This window comes from Aptenodytes patagonicus, chromosome 1 (genome assembly GCF_965638725.1).
Source record: "Aptenodytes patagonicus chromosome 1, bAptPat1.pri.cur, whole genome shotgun sequence".
Taxonomy (NCBI): domain Eukaryota; kingdom Metazoa; phylum Chordata; class Aves; order Sphenisciformes; family Spheniscidae; genus Aptenodytes; species Aptenodytes patagonicus.
The window spans coordinates 207,940,798-207,953,537 of record NC_134949.1 but is presented as its reverse complement, the minus strand read 5'-3'; the positions used below and the strand labels follow the sequence as shown (position 1 = coordinate 207,953,537).

The window sequence follows — 12,740 nt, the reverse complement described above, 5'->3', positions numbered from 1 at the left end:
CAGCGCAAACTTCTGCAAGTTGCTGCTGTCAAAGAGCTGCGCGGGGAGCGCGAGCGCAGCCTTCGGACGTGGGTAACGAGCCGGTGGGCAACGATCCGGGTTCCTCAAACCTGATGGATCAAAGTGGGAAGAACCCCAGGCATGGCCAGGAGGAAGATTGGCAGTTTATAGGGTCAACCGGCTGCGGGCGGCTGTGATGGATGGGCGACCCACCCACTCCGCTAGCCCAGCGCGAGAGCCCGCCCTCTCGGAGAGCCAATGGCGGGGCAGGGAGGCGGTTCTCCCCGAGCTCGCTTGGCCCGGTTCCTCCTCCCCTTCGCTAGCAGCTGCGCTTCGCCTGGGACTGGACCGAGTTAGAGTTGAGACGCCGGAGGAGTAGCACAGAGTGCGTGCGTCCCCTGCGGGGGGGTGGGGGGGTCCGTGCCTGCGAGCGGTGGGAAGCCGGGTAAGGTGGGGGTGCTGCCCCTCAGGGGCGGGCTGGCGGGCGGTTGGCGGCGCGGAACTGCCCCCAGGGCGGGGATGGGAGAGCAGCCGCCGTGCCTCCGAGCTACCCAGGCTAAGTACCCCACGGTGTCGTCGCCGCCGCGCCGCCACCTCTCGCGGCGGTGGAGAGAGCGCGGGCAGCTCCGGGGGCAGCCCCGTGGATAACCATCGTGGCCCGGAGGTGGGCGACGGGGGTAAATGGGGGGCGCCTGAGGTAGCCCGGAGGGGGGGGCAGGGGCATTTGGAGGAAGGGCCGGGTCTGTTTTAGCGCCTCCTATTTTAACTCCCTCCCTTCCTTCCCCGCCGGGTCCTCGGCTGTTGTTCTGCCCCGGTGCCTCCCCCACCCACCGCCCTCGCCGCCTCCCCCCGCGGGTGCCTCCCTCCCCTCCCCTGCCCGGCGCGGCGCTCCGCGGATTCTGCCGCCGTCGCTGCTCCCCTCCCGTATTGTTTGGCTGGGTCTCTCTAATGGCGGACAGGAGGCGGCAGTGCTGCTGGCCGACTGCAGGGGGGCAAACCCGAGACCGGGGGCAACTGCCGCGGGAGCGTGCGGGGGGCCGAGGCGCTCGCCCGGCGCTGAGGCGCCGCCGCTGAGGGCCCTGCGACCCCCCGGGGCGCCGGTTCAGGGCTGCTTAGGCAAGTTAGCAGGTAATATTTGCTCCCCGCCGTGGGTGCCGCCGCTGCCTTTCCCCCCGCACTCGCGCGGAGAAGCCCTCGGTGCAGCTGCGCCCGGGGCGGCTCCTTGTCCCCCCGCCTTCAGCGGGGGCAGGCGGTGTGGGTGTGCTTGAGGAGTACCCCCCCACCGCCCCGGGGGAGGGCAATATTTATTTATTTATTTATTTATTTATTTAAAGGGTTGGCATTAAAGGGAAGTGGTGGGTGATGCAGGCGGTACCTGCCCTGGCCAGGCAAAGGAAACGCTGCTTGGGGGCGCTGCCCGCTCCTTGCTGCCCCATGTTAACCCTATGTCTTTCCCTTAGGCTCCAGCCCAGTTTGGTGCAGCCTTGGCAGAGACCAACAAGGAGAGGGAGTTCCATTGTGAGTGTTATTTATGTATCTCTTTCTGCCTCTGCTAGACCTGCTTAGGGAGGGCTTGACCCACGCCCCCATATTCTGCGGGGGCTGGGGTAGAAGGAGGGGCCTCCAGGGTTGGGTGGGGAAATTCCTGGGTCCAGCAGCTGCTGCCCTGGGGCGAAGCCCCAGTAATGGCTGTGAGGCGGCTCCTCCTCGGGGTGGGCGCTGCTGCTGCAGACATCGCTCCTGCAATACCAACTCCGGCAAGCAGACGACGGGCTGCTGCCGCTGCTCACGTTACCCGGCTCAGGAGGGAGGGGGAGGGCATATTTCGGGTGCCCTCTAGAGTTTTACAGTGTGCATTAAAATCCATGACGAGACACCTTTAGCCATCTTCAAATTTTTTTCCCCTCTTTCTACAATCCTGTGTCCTGCATATCTTGAAGCTAAGAAGAGGAATGAGAGGTTTAAAATAACGTAGCAATTTGCAGAGCGTACTCCAGCATCTCTCCTTTGTGCGTTCAGACTGGTTCTTCATGCCCGCAGATTTGCTTGGGTGATTTTGTTGGGTGCCGTTGGCAGTTTGTGTGCCTTGGCGGGGCTTCTGAGCCATCTGTTTTGCCCCTTCCCCAAAAAGCTGGAGGTCACGTGGAAAACGCACAGCTTCTACATAGTGAGCATTTTCGGTGTTTCATCTGTGTGGGATTTTCAAAGCAGATTGTGATCTCTGAGTGTTGGGTCGGCTAAGAAGAGGCTGATTACCAATCCTTGTCCGTAGGATTGGGCTGTAATTTGACTCTGGTTTGCGCCCTCTTTAATAATGTTTTTTTTTTTCTGCACGGGGGATTCTGAAATCGCAAAGTAGTGCAGCGAAGGAGAAAGTAAGGCGGTGTGCGCATGGGGAGAGGTTTTAGGAGCCGAGTTTGGATGCGGCCGCCGTCTGCGGGCTGTCGCCGCTAGAGGCCGCCGCGAAAAGCGCAGCCGGCCCCGGCAGGTCTGGTGGGTAACGTGCAGCCAGAGAACAAAACAAAAAGGCAGCGCCTGTCTTGTGCTCTGGGTTCTTCACTTGGGTACAGGGGGGATTCAAGTGTTGTAGTCTTCCCCACCACTTGTATCTTCAAATTTTTTTTTTCCTTTTTTTTCCTCCCTTGCCATTCTGCATTGTAGATTTCCCAGATTTGCATAGCTTGCAACTTTCTTTGTCACTTTTTGGTGGCTTACATATACAAAGAATAAATGGTTCTCTGCAAAACCTCACTGCTTAGGAGGAAGGCATCAGATTTGGATTTATTCTGAGCTTCTAAAATTACCAACCTCACAAAAGATGCTGTGAGTTTGTATGGCCTGTTATCATTAATAAAGTGGTCTGTTCTAAACGTTGACTTACTACTGTAATTTTAAAATTTTAATTGTAATTTTTTTAACTCTTACCATGTCTTGGATGTAAGGCTACCATCTAATTCTACTTCTGATACATTATACGTTCCAGTCTAACAGCTGTTCTGCTTTTTCTGATGCTGCTTCATGTTAAAAAAGTTACTTCTAAGAGTGATCAAGGCAAATAATGCTTTGGAAGGAGGGAGGCTGTTGTGTTGGAAGGGACTGAAAAAGGATGTTGTGTACTGGAGCTGGTTTGAAAAAAATATTGCAGCTTTGTGTGGCTGCCTATGAAAAGATGAGAATACTGCCAAGAACAGCTGTATAGCTAAGATTCAGTAAACCTCAATAAGCAGTTGCCAGCTGGTTTGTGAATTACACTAACATCTTGCACAAAATCATCCTAGTAGATGGTATATTGTCCTCCTCCAACTGTGGCGGTGGTGGTACAGCCTTTTCTCTAGCACATGACTGGAGGTAAAAAGTGTATCCTATGGCATGTGATAGGCCATGCTGTAGTGTGAGGGAATGTATTTGGTGCTTACTGCTGCAAGGTCAGCTCTAGGAACCAAACTCCTCAGCCACAGTTTGTGAAATGAAGGTGATAATGGGACATCATTTATGGTTGGACTTGATGATCTTAAAGGTCTTTTCCAACCTAAGTGATTCTACTATTCTATTCTATGACATTATTAGGTAGTTAAACTAAATAACTTGTTTTAATAAAAAACTGTCTTAATTAGAGTATCTAATAAATTTCCTTTATATTATTGTTATTAATCCCCTTTGACCCCAAATACATGATTGCATTCTACTGTTGCTTACCCTGGAATAATATGCTAAGAGGGATTTGCTTCAGCAAGAATGTACAAGTGCCAGTGAAAAAGTGAAAGTAAGTTTCTTTGTCTTCTACAGAGATTGTTCAAGTATACGGAGGAATGTAGGACCAAAACTGGTACAACCTCTTTCAGATTTTTGCTGGCTTGCTTTCTTTTTTTTTGTCCAGCAGCATCACGAATAGTCTTGCATTGTTACAGTAGCTTTCATTTTGGTTTTGAGGACTAAATACAGAATTACTGAAATTCTGTCATCTTGTGTCAGAGTTTGCAGTCAATTGATAGACTCAGCAACAAAAGCAGAATGTGTTCTGTGAAGAATTTATATCAAGTATTGTTACTAATGGAAAAGCCATTGTTTGTTGAGAACTGTTTCTTTTTTCCAGAAGACATGTACATCACAAATAACAATGAACTCAACCTAGCTGTGGAAAGGGATTGAAATTTGAAGCTCAGAAGAGTTCAAAAGACGAGTAAGCTGTCCCTTCTGGGAAGTTTGAGGTAATACTTGCCTCCTGAGGCTCTTAAAGCCCTGTATGCTACAGGAGTTTTGTTGTCTGCTGAAATTGTTGCGTTTAACTCAACAGTTGAAAGGTTTTTTGCAACTTCTTCTTAACTTCAGCTTAGTTTCAGTGATTTAATCTTACTAGGTGAATGCTTCAGGAGGATAACTGGGTTTCTGAGAGATTAGAGTTCAGAGGAAACTTAGCTTTTCTTCCATACTTGTAGCCTACCCTACATGCTGCTGGCAAATATGGCTGGCAGTAGATGCTAACTTGGTATATGATCTGCTCAATTTAGATGCTAGTATTAAAATTCTTCATTTTGGACCAAGATTTGGGAGTTTGTCAGGTACCGTTTTGTATTTCTAAGAGGAATTTTAGGTAGAAGGGAGCAGTGTGAGACTTCTGGAGTGCAGTTGCGTGGTATGTCCTCTTTGGTTAACACTTGACTATATTGATTTTATATCATAGTTTTCCAGCTGCACAATGGCTTCTAACTCCTCTTTGTTGCCCATGCTTCTTGCATTGGTGTAGATGCACTTGAATTGGGCTGTTGATCCTGCTGCATTTTTGGGGGGGGAAGCCCTAATTCCTATGTGACTGTTTCCAGGTGCTTCTGTGGTTTCTAATGCATCAACAAGCCTTGCGTCTGTGCTGCCATGTGGATTTCCATCCCTTACCCCCACTGAGATGGCCAATGAGCATTCATTGCTGCTCTGGGTGGCTTGGCTGAATATGAGCTGGCAGTGTGCCCAGGTGGTCAAGAAAGCCAATAGCATTCTGGCTTGTATCAGAAATAGTGTGGCCAGCAGAGTAGGGAAGTGATCGTCCCCCTGTACTCAGCACTGGTGAGGCCGCACCTCGAATACTGTGTTCAGTTTTGGGCTCCTCACTACAAGAAGGACATTGAGGTGCTGGAGCGCGTCCAAAGAAAGGCAACAAAGCTGGTGAAGGGCCTAGAGCACAAGTCTTATGAGGAGTGGCTGAGGGAACTGGGGTTGTTTAACCTGGAGAAGAGGAGGGTCAGGGGAGAGCTTATTGCCCTCTGCAACTACCTGAAAGGAGGTTGTAGCGAGGTGGGTGTTGGTCTCTTCTCCCAAGTAACTAGCGATAGGATGAGAGGAAATGGCCTCAAGTTGCGCCAGGGGAGGTTTAGATTGGACATGAGGAAAAATTTCTTCACCGAAAGGGTTGTCAAACATTGGAACAGGCTGCCCAGGGAAGTGGTTGAGTCCCCATCCCTGGAGGTATTTAAAAGACGTGTGGATGTGGTGCTTAGGGATGTGGTTTAGTGGTGGACTTTGGCAGTGTTAGGTTAATGGTTGGACTCAATGATCTTACGGGTCTTTTCCAACCTAAATGATTCTATGATTTCAACTCCACTTATTTATACTTAAATTGTTATGGCAATTTAAGGCTTTTGTCTTCTGTGACCTTCCAGGAATTATCAATTTTAAGACAAAACCTGTATTTATTCTGTGAAACTCTGTGCCACTAGAGTTTAGTAGGATTCACACACGCAATTTGATTATATGTCTGTATGGATGAGAACATCAACAGTTGCATTAGATAAGATCAACGACTGTCCTTTATAGACAGGTTAGATCCTAAGTGTCCACTGAGGGATTCTCATGCCTTCATCTGAAGTATCTTGTGGATTGGACACGTCAATGATGAAAGTCGTTTTCTTACTCCACTTTGCTCTCAGAAAAAAATTAATCAGTGGTTATAATACAGATGACAAATTCAGATTTTGCTAGTCCAACATAATTAAAATTAACAGATTATTCAGTTTTGTGGTCAACTCAGAGTCTCTAGTGACATCATTGCCACCAATGTATTTTTCAAACTGCTCTGTGTTTGGAGGGTATTAATGCTTTGTAACTTTGTTTTAATGCTTAAGCATTCTATCTTTTGCTGTGTTTCCCAAGCTTTTTGGAGCTACCTTGACCATAGCTTCCTTCTCTGCCCCTTCTACCATCAGCCACTGGAGAATAATCTGATGGGGGTGGCAGGGATTCATCACTGAGGCAGGGGCGCAGAAGCAAGTGTTCAGTGCTCCAGAGTAGCTGCAGTAATGGTTTGAAATGCACTCAGGCATTACTAGTGCTCTGCCCAACCATACTGAGTGTCAGTAGCGCAAGAGGATTCTGGTGGGTTTTTTGTTTGCTTTTTTTAAGTTTTTCTGAGATGAGACTACTTAATCATGCATTGTTATTGTTCAGAAATGATAGTTTTATATCTCTAAAATACTTAACACTTAATATGTTACCTAAAATAAATGAATTAGGCACTCTGTACTTTACTGTGCATTAAGGTTCATAAACTTTTTTCCTTAACTCTTACAAGATGATCAGAACCTTCAGTTTATATCACTGTAACTTCTAAAAGCCATAATACCTAAATTTGTGTACCTAGCCTATCAAGGCATAGTCACTACTAATTAGTTTTAATACTTACTGACACATGCCAAGCAGGATGTCATCTTAATTCTACCTTTTCCCCTGTTTAATAGATTGTGCAAAGTAGTGATGTACGCTTGGTCACACAGTCTGTTAACTGATAGGACAACTGCTTAGATACTTGCACCATAGCTCACCAATCTAACTCTTGGGAGGCCGGAAAAGAAAGCGCGTCATTAGGAGAGGACAGTGGCATAATGGAAGAGTTCATATTGGTTTCTACGTGCAGTTTTCTCAGTTCCTTTGTTGTGAAAGATGGCATTGCAAGAAAATGGTAACATTGGTCATAACCCATAGAATAACTATGCGCATGATTTTCTAATTTAGGCCTGTTATGGCTCATAGCCACTCTTAGAAACATGGACCTGTTTGTTTTCCTCCTGCAGACTTTTGTTGGAAGCATATTGGCATTTTGTGTTCCTTTAGGCTCTTCTGTGCAATATAACTGTACTGAACTTGAAACAAAAGCCCACTCATGATGCAACGATCTCTTTTTTTTTTTTTTTTTCCCCCTCCCCTCCCCCTCCTCTCCTTGAAAGTTTAACCTTGGTGAAAACTGTACTTCTTTCTGGAGTTCCTTTTCTTTAGATCCCTGTAAGACTTCTCCAGTTTGGCATTTGCCCCTAGTACTACATCAAATTTCTTTAAAAACTATTTTGTTAATCTCATTCATAAACTCAGCTATCATCTCTGTATGGATGACCTTCAAGTCTCTCTCTCTTCCAAACTTGCTGTCTTCTATGCCAGCTAAATCTCAGTGTGTGCTTCTGACTTCTCTTTGTGGATGTCTGACCTTTAGCTCAGGCTACTATCGCAAAGGCAATCCTTCCTCCCCAAAAGGAAAACTCTCTGTGCTGTCTGTCACTTGTGGACAGTGTTGTCATGAGATCTTTGGTTTAAGCCTGTAATCTAGCCCTTGTTTTAGGCACAGCACATGCTACTCTTCTAACAGACTGCAGATTTCTTCCACGTAGTAAGCTCTCTCTTGATTGTTAATAAACAATTAAGTGTTTGCTATGTAGTTGTATTAATAAATCACATGACTAAATCTCATACCTTGCCTTTGTTTTCTGTATCTTGTAACAGTTTTTCTTATGGTTGTGGTAAAAATGATCCTTCTCTGTTGATACGGATTCAGAATCCTGAACAAGAGTGCTTTCCTCGTCTTCTGCTTTGACTGTCTGGTCTTTTTGCATCTCTTATTTTATAATTGTAAAAGTAACAGGTTACTTGCCTTTAATTTATAGTTGGGGTTTAGCTGTGAAGGGTATTACCTGTTTTTTGTTGTTAATGAGATTTTAAGTGCTGTTTAGAAAATGACATCATGGGCAGTTAAATACTTGTTCATTCTCCTGTGATGCTGCTCATGCTTGGAGAAGTTCGCTGTGTGCACCCTTTAAAGCAGTTGCAACCTGGTAATGCAAAAGAAGCTAACTTTAGGAAACAAAGCCTACTAAAAACAAAACCAAACCACCACCTTTCCTGTCATTCTGGGACTCAAACACACCATCCTTAGAACAAGAACTAATTCTAACCATTGTTTATGGTGGTGCTGTTTCCTTGTATTCTTCTTTTTGTCTCTCTCCATCTGTTGTCCCTTATGTTTAGCTTGTTTGCTCTTTCAACAGTCTTATTCTGTGTTTGTACGGTGGCTAGCATAGTGTGGTCCGTAACTTTGGCTCCTAGGAGCCTGTGATAAAAGTTGCAATATATGGGTCTGGTATCAGTGTCTTTTTTCTTTTCTCTTTATCTTTTTTTTTTGTGTGTATGTATGTGTGGAAAGGGGAAGAAGACCTAGTGTTCTGTTATACCTGAAATCATTTCATCATTTTGTTTGAGCAAGAATTGATGATTAATATACCAACCTATATATGTTTAAGAGCTCTTACTAAGCTGGAAGAATTTACCAGACATCTTTTAAATCAATAGCTAGTATTTCTGTGTGCATGGGTTTTGGGGGGGGTTGTTAATTTTGTTTTGTTTGTGGTGGTTGTGTTATTTTTGAAAAATGTTCATTCAGAAGGTGAGGTTTTGTTCTGGTAGATGGTGCCTCATTAAAGAAGCCAGTTAGTATCTAGAAAGGTCAGGTAAGAAGTTCTCTAATACTTACAAGAAAAAAATAATTGCGATTTAGAAGTGACAGAAAATGGAGAGTGCAACAAAGGTTGGTTATTTTTTTTTCACCAGACGCAAATGTTGGATATATCTTGGAATTGTTGCCATTGTCACTGTGTTTGGCCATCATTACGTATACTTCTGTCCAAAGAATTAACAAATAGAAATACTGAGATGGTCTGACTAATGTTGTATATAGTACAGCAATTGTGATCTGAACTAAGTCCAGCATTTTTTAATAATTAAAAAGAATTGGAGAGTTTGGAGAAGACCTACAAGAATGACTTAAGACGGAGTGGAAAACATGCTTTCTGTTAACAGACTTTAGAAACTCAGTCTATTCCTCAATAAAAGAAAATAGATTAGGGTGTGACTTAATCCTGGTCTAGGAGAGACTATGCACCCAATAACATTAGATAATAGGGTGCTTTTCCCACCCCTTCCCCCCCCCCCCCAATGTTAAAGGCTTAATTTCTGAGTGCTGATTATTGCCTAAGCAATATAAATTCAGATAGGGAACAGTGTGTAGCCTTTCAGCAGGTAGGATAACTAAGAGTTGGGTTAACTAAGAGTTGGAATAACTTACTGAGGCATTACTTTCTTCTTTTTAGGCAAAAGTTTAAAGAGGATTTGAAAAGCTCCCCACTAGCAAAGTTAAATGTGTTTTGGTTTGGGTTTTTTGGGTTTTTTTTAGGCTTGGAATACAGTATGTTCTGCAGGTCTTTATTCCAGTTGCAGATTTGGACTTGAAAGACAAAATACTGGCTTAGAACAAATGCTATATAGTGTATTTTTCATGGTGTTACATTCAAATAAGCATATATGCTTGGTTGCGTGACAGTTTAAACCAGCCTAACTTAGGGTTGTCATTGTCTTCTCTTCTTTGTACCAACACTGGCCTTCTCTGTTTCTTTTTTTGGGAGTCAGTTTAGCTCCATGAATCATCACAATGATTTTTTTTTTTTTTTCAGGGGAGCTGCGTAGCTGTTGGTTGTTTGCTCTGTTTTTTGTATTTCAGCTTTCTACCATGTTAGCTCCCATGGCAGACTGGCTGTTGGGACCCGTGAACAGCTGGTGAAAAAGGGAGAAAGTTGTGCTGGAGAAAGTGGGGGAGAGGAGTAGGAATTCAAAACCACAGTAGTCCTGTTCTAGACTGGACATGGTTTATTGTTGTGGACCTGCAGCCTTAGCAAATACAATGTGCATCTAGTTGTTTAAAAATAAAGCTACCTTTTACTTTTTTAAAACTAGTTCGATAAACTGGAGTCTTGATTGCATAATGTAACTTACAGCCAACCAGCGAGTGCAGCTGTGAAAACCTATCATACTTGCCTTACTGACCGTATCCATTCTTGCCTTGGATCCCGTTTTCCGTCAACCTTACCTCAGCATAGAACTTGAACTATTTTGTGGTTATTTTTTTCTTTTCTTCCCCTTCCTTCCTTTTTTATCTCATTTTGTTTATGATGTTAAGATTTTCTTTCCTTTGTTATACTGTAGCTTCATTGTCTGTTTACTTGGTCATAGTCTATGTGGGTTTCTCTCTTATATGTAGCATAGTATTCATGTACTCTCTTAAATTTGGTTTTCCTTGTTCTGAATTACTAGATGCATTGAATGCTAATCACTGCAGGTAAATTGTGTTGAAGAAGCTTGTCCATACTGGGCCAAAAATACTAGGTTGTTAGCTGATACTTGGGTGTTTCTCAGGGATGAAAAATCTGGTTGAGGCTACTAGCTGATGCTATTGTTAAAGACAATGGTCTATCTACAAACTTGTTCATTTACAAACTACGGTGTGAAAGTTTTTCCTCTTTCTAAGCACATGCAAAAGTAAAAAGGATTTTAAAAGCATTAGTAAAAAAGATTTGTGCAATCAAGCACTGAGAAACTGGGTGTGCCATTAGGCATGGTGGTTACCAGTTACCCACGTGGAGTTACTTGTTTCATGGGCTGTATGTATATGAATGTAGACTGCATGCTAGTTTAAAATAAAAAATTCAAAAAACCCCAACCAAACAAGAGGAAGCACTAATGAATAGCATTAAAAGTCCTTGTTGACAATTAGTAAAGTGTCTTCATTTCCAAAATGTACGGGAATAGTACAGGCTGGGCACTGATAGGATGGAAGGCAGCTTTGGGTAGTCCTGGTGGACGACAAGTTGAACATGAATAATGCACTCTTGCAGGGATGAATGCAAACAGCATACTGGGCTGAATTAAGCAAGACTGTAGCCAGCAGTTTGAGGAAAGTAATTGTTCGCCACTGTTTGATATTTGGGAGACCGCATCTACAGTGTTTAGTCCAGTTTTGGCTAGACCCTGTTATAATAAAGCTACTGATATACTGGAGTGAGCGCAATGGAGGGCCACCAGCTTAGAGCGCTGGAGCATATAACAAAGAAGGAAAAGCTGAGAGGGATGAGTGTGTTCAGTCTGAAGAGAAGGCTGGAGGGACATGTTACTGCTGTCTTCAACTAAATAATGGGAAAGTATAGAGAAGATGAAGCCAGGCCCTTCTCAGGGATGCACATTGATAGGATGGCAGGTAATGGGCATAAGTTGCAACAAGGGAAATTCTGGATAACTAAGGTAATCAAACACTGGAAAAGGGTGTCCAGAGAGGCTGGGAAATCTGTATCCTTATAGATGCTCAAAACTCTGTTGGATATGACCCTGACAACCTGACTTAACTTCAAAATGGATCTCATTTCCAACTTGTCACTGCTCTGAGCTGGGGTGGGTTTGATAAGATGATATCCAGAGGTCCGTTCTAACATGAGCTATTTTATTAAACTTGCAGTGCTTAAGCTAAGTTTGATGTCATTTAGTGATCGGGAAGATGCTTTCCATTGGTATGCAATGCTTTACTGGAAGTTAATTTGAACATTTTTCCCCCCTATAACACAAAAATAAAAATTTGTGCTGTTTGGGTAAAATTATTAATAAAATGTAAATACATGAAATATTGCTTAAAAACTGCTTCTTAAAATTACCTTAAATATACTGACTTTAAAAAAAAAAAATTTGTATTTTACAGGGAAGGTTAACATTACAGAATCAGCATTACTGTAGTTAATAAATTGGTCTGTTTCTGAACATGTAGTTCTACAGGATGCATTAGATCTAGTAGATCTCATCCTCTCGCACTTAAGATTTCTCTTCCTTCTCCCTGTCTCTGGTTGTTTTTTCAGATTTAATTGGTTTATACGTGATTGGCCAATTTCTTGTAACTTTAGAAATTTGAAAGATTGCATGCTATGTGTGTACATTAGGTGCTTACAGATTAGTATAGTCACTATAAACATGATACAATTGTATCAAAAGTATAGCCAATGCAACTATACCTCTTACGAAAGATAGAGAAATAGAATTTCATTTGCTTAGTTACAGAGCCTTTTCTCATTAGTATCTATGCTAAATTGTAGCATTTGCTGTAATACACCTGCTAATGGAGTGCTTCCAACCCTGCTTCCTAGAACCTGTAATAATTAAATGCTGTTTTAAAGGGATTATACATTTTGTGTATTACTATCTCAATTTAATTTCTTGAATGCTAGCAAAAGCTAGGGACTTCATGGATTTGAATTCTCAATTAATCTTCATTGGTCCCTGTGGAGCAAGAGTAAGGCATGTCTTTAAAATGTGTGCTGTGACCCACTGACATTTATCAGTGGCCTGTATTCCATTGCCCAGTCCAGACATCTAAATAATTTTACTATTCTCAGGTCTGTTTCTGATCTAGCTATTCAGTATGTATTTTTTCCCTACAAAGTGCTGCATTTTTAAAAATAAAGATACGTCAAATCACAATTTGGCCTCTTTGCATGTTGTATTAAGGCCACTTTCTACTATTTATTTTTCAGTGTTTTACTTGCCCTTTTCCTATTTTCTTGTCTTTAGCCTAGTGTATCTCTGCTGTTACTGTACTGCTCCTTTTCCACTTAGGTCAT

At 43.3% G+C, this 12,740-nt stretch overlaps 1 protein-coding gene across 11 annotated transcripts in view; it reads left to right on the top strand.

The window, feature by feature from the left end:
• The first annotated feature begins 316 nt into the window (after positions 1–316).
• ZMYM2 (zinc finger MYM-type containing 2) overlaps positions 317–12,740 on the top strand; it is a 95,773-nt gene continuing 83,349 nt past the window's right edge. For 6 of the 11 annotated variants that reach the window (XM_076328141.1, XM_076328140.1, XM_076328139.1 and 3 more), the window contains exons 1-3: positions 317–385; positions 1,461–1,518; positions 4,094–4,208. The gene's annotated coding sequence lies outside the window, so the exon portion shown is untranslated. Of the gene's footprint in view, positions 386–411; positions 446–559; positions 665–1,037; positions 1,129–1,460; positions 1,519–4,093; positions 4,209–12,740 lie in introns of those variants that run through there. The other 5 variants (XM_076328138.1, XM_076328144.1, XM_076328143.1 and 2 more) reach the window with 5 other exon arrangements.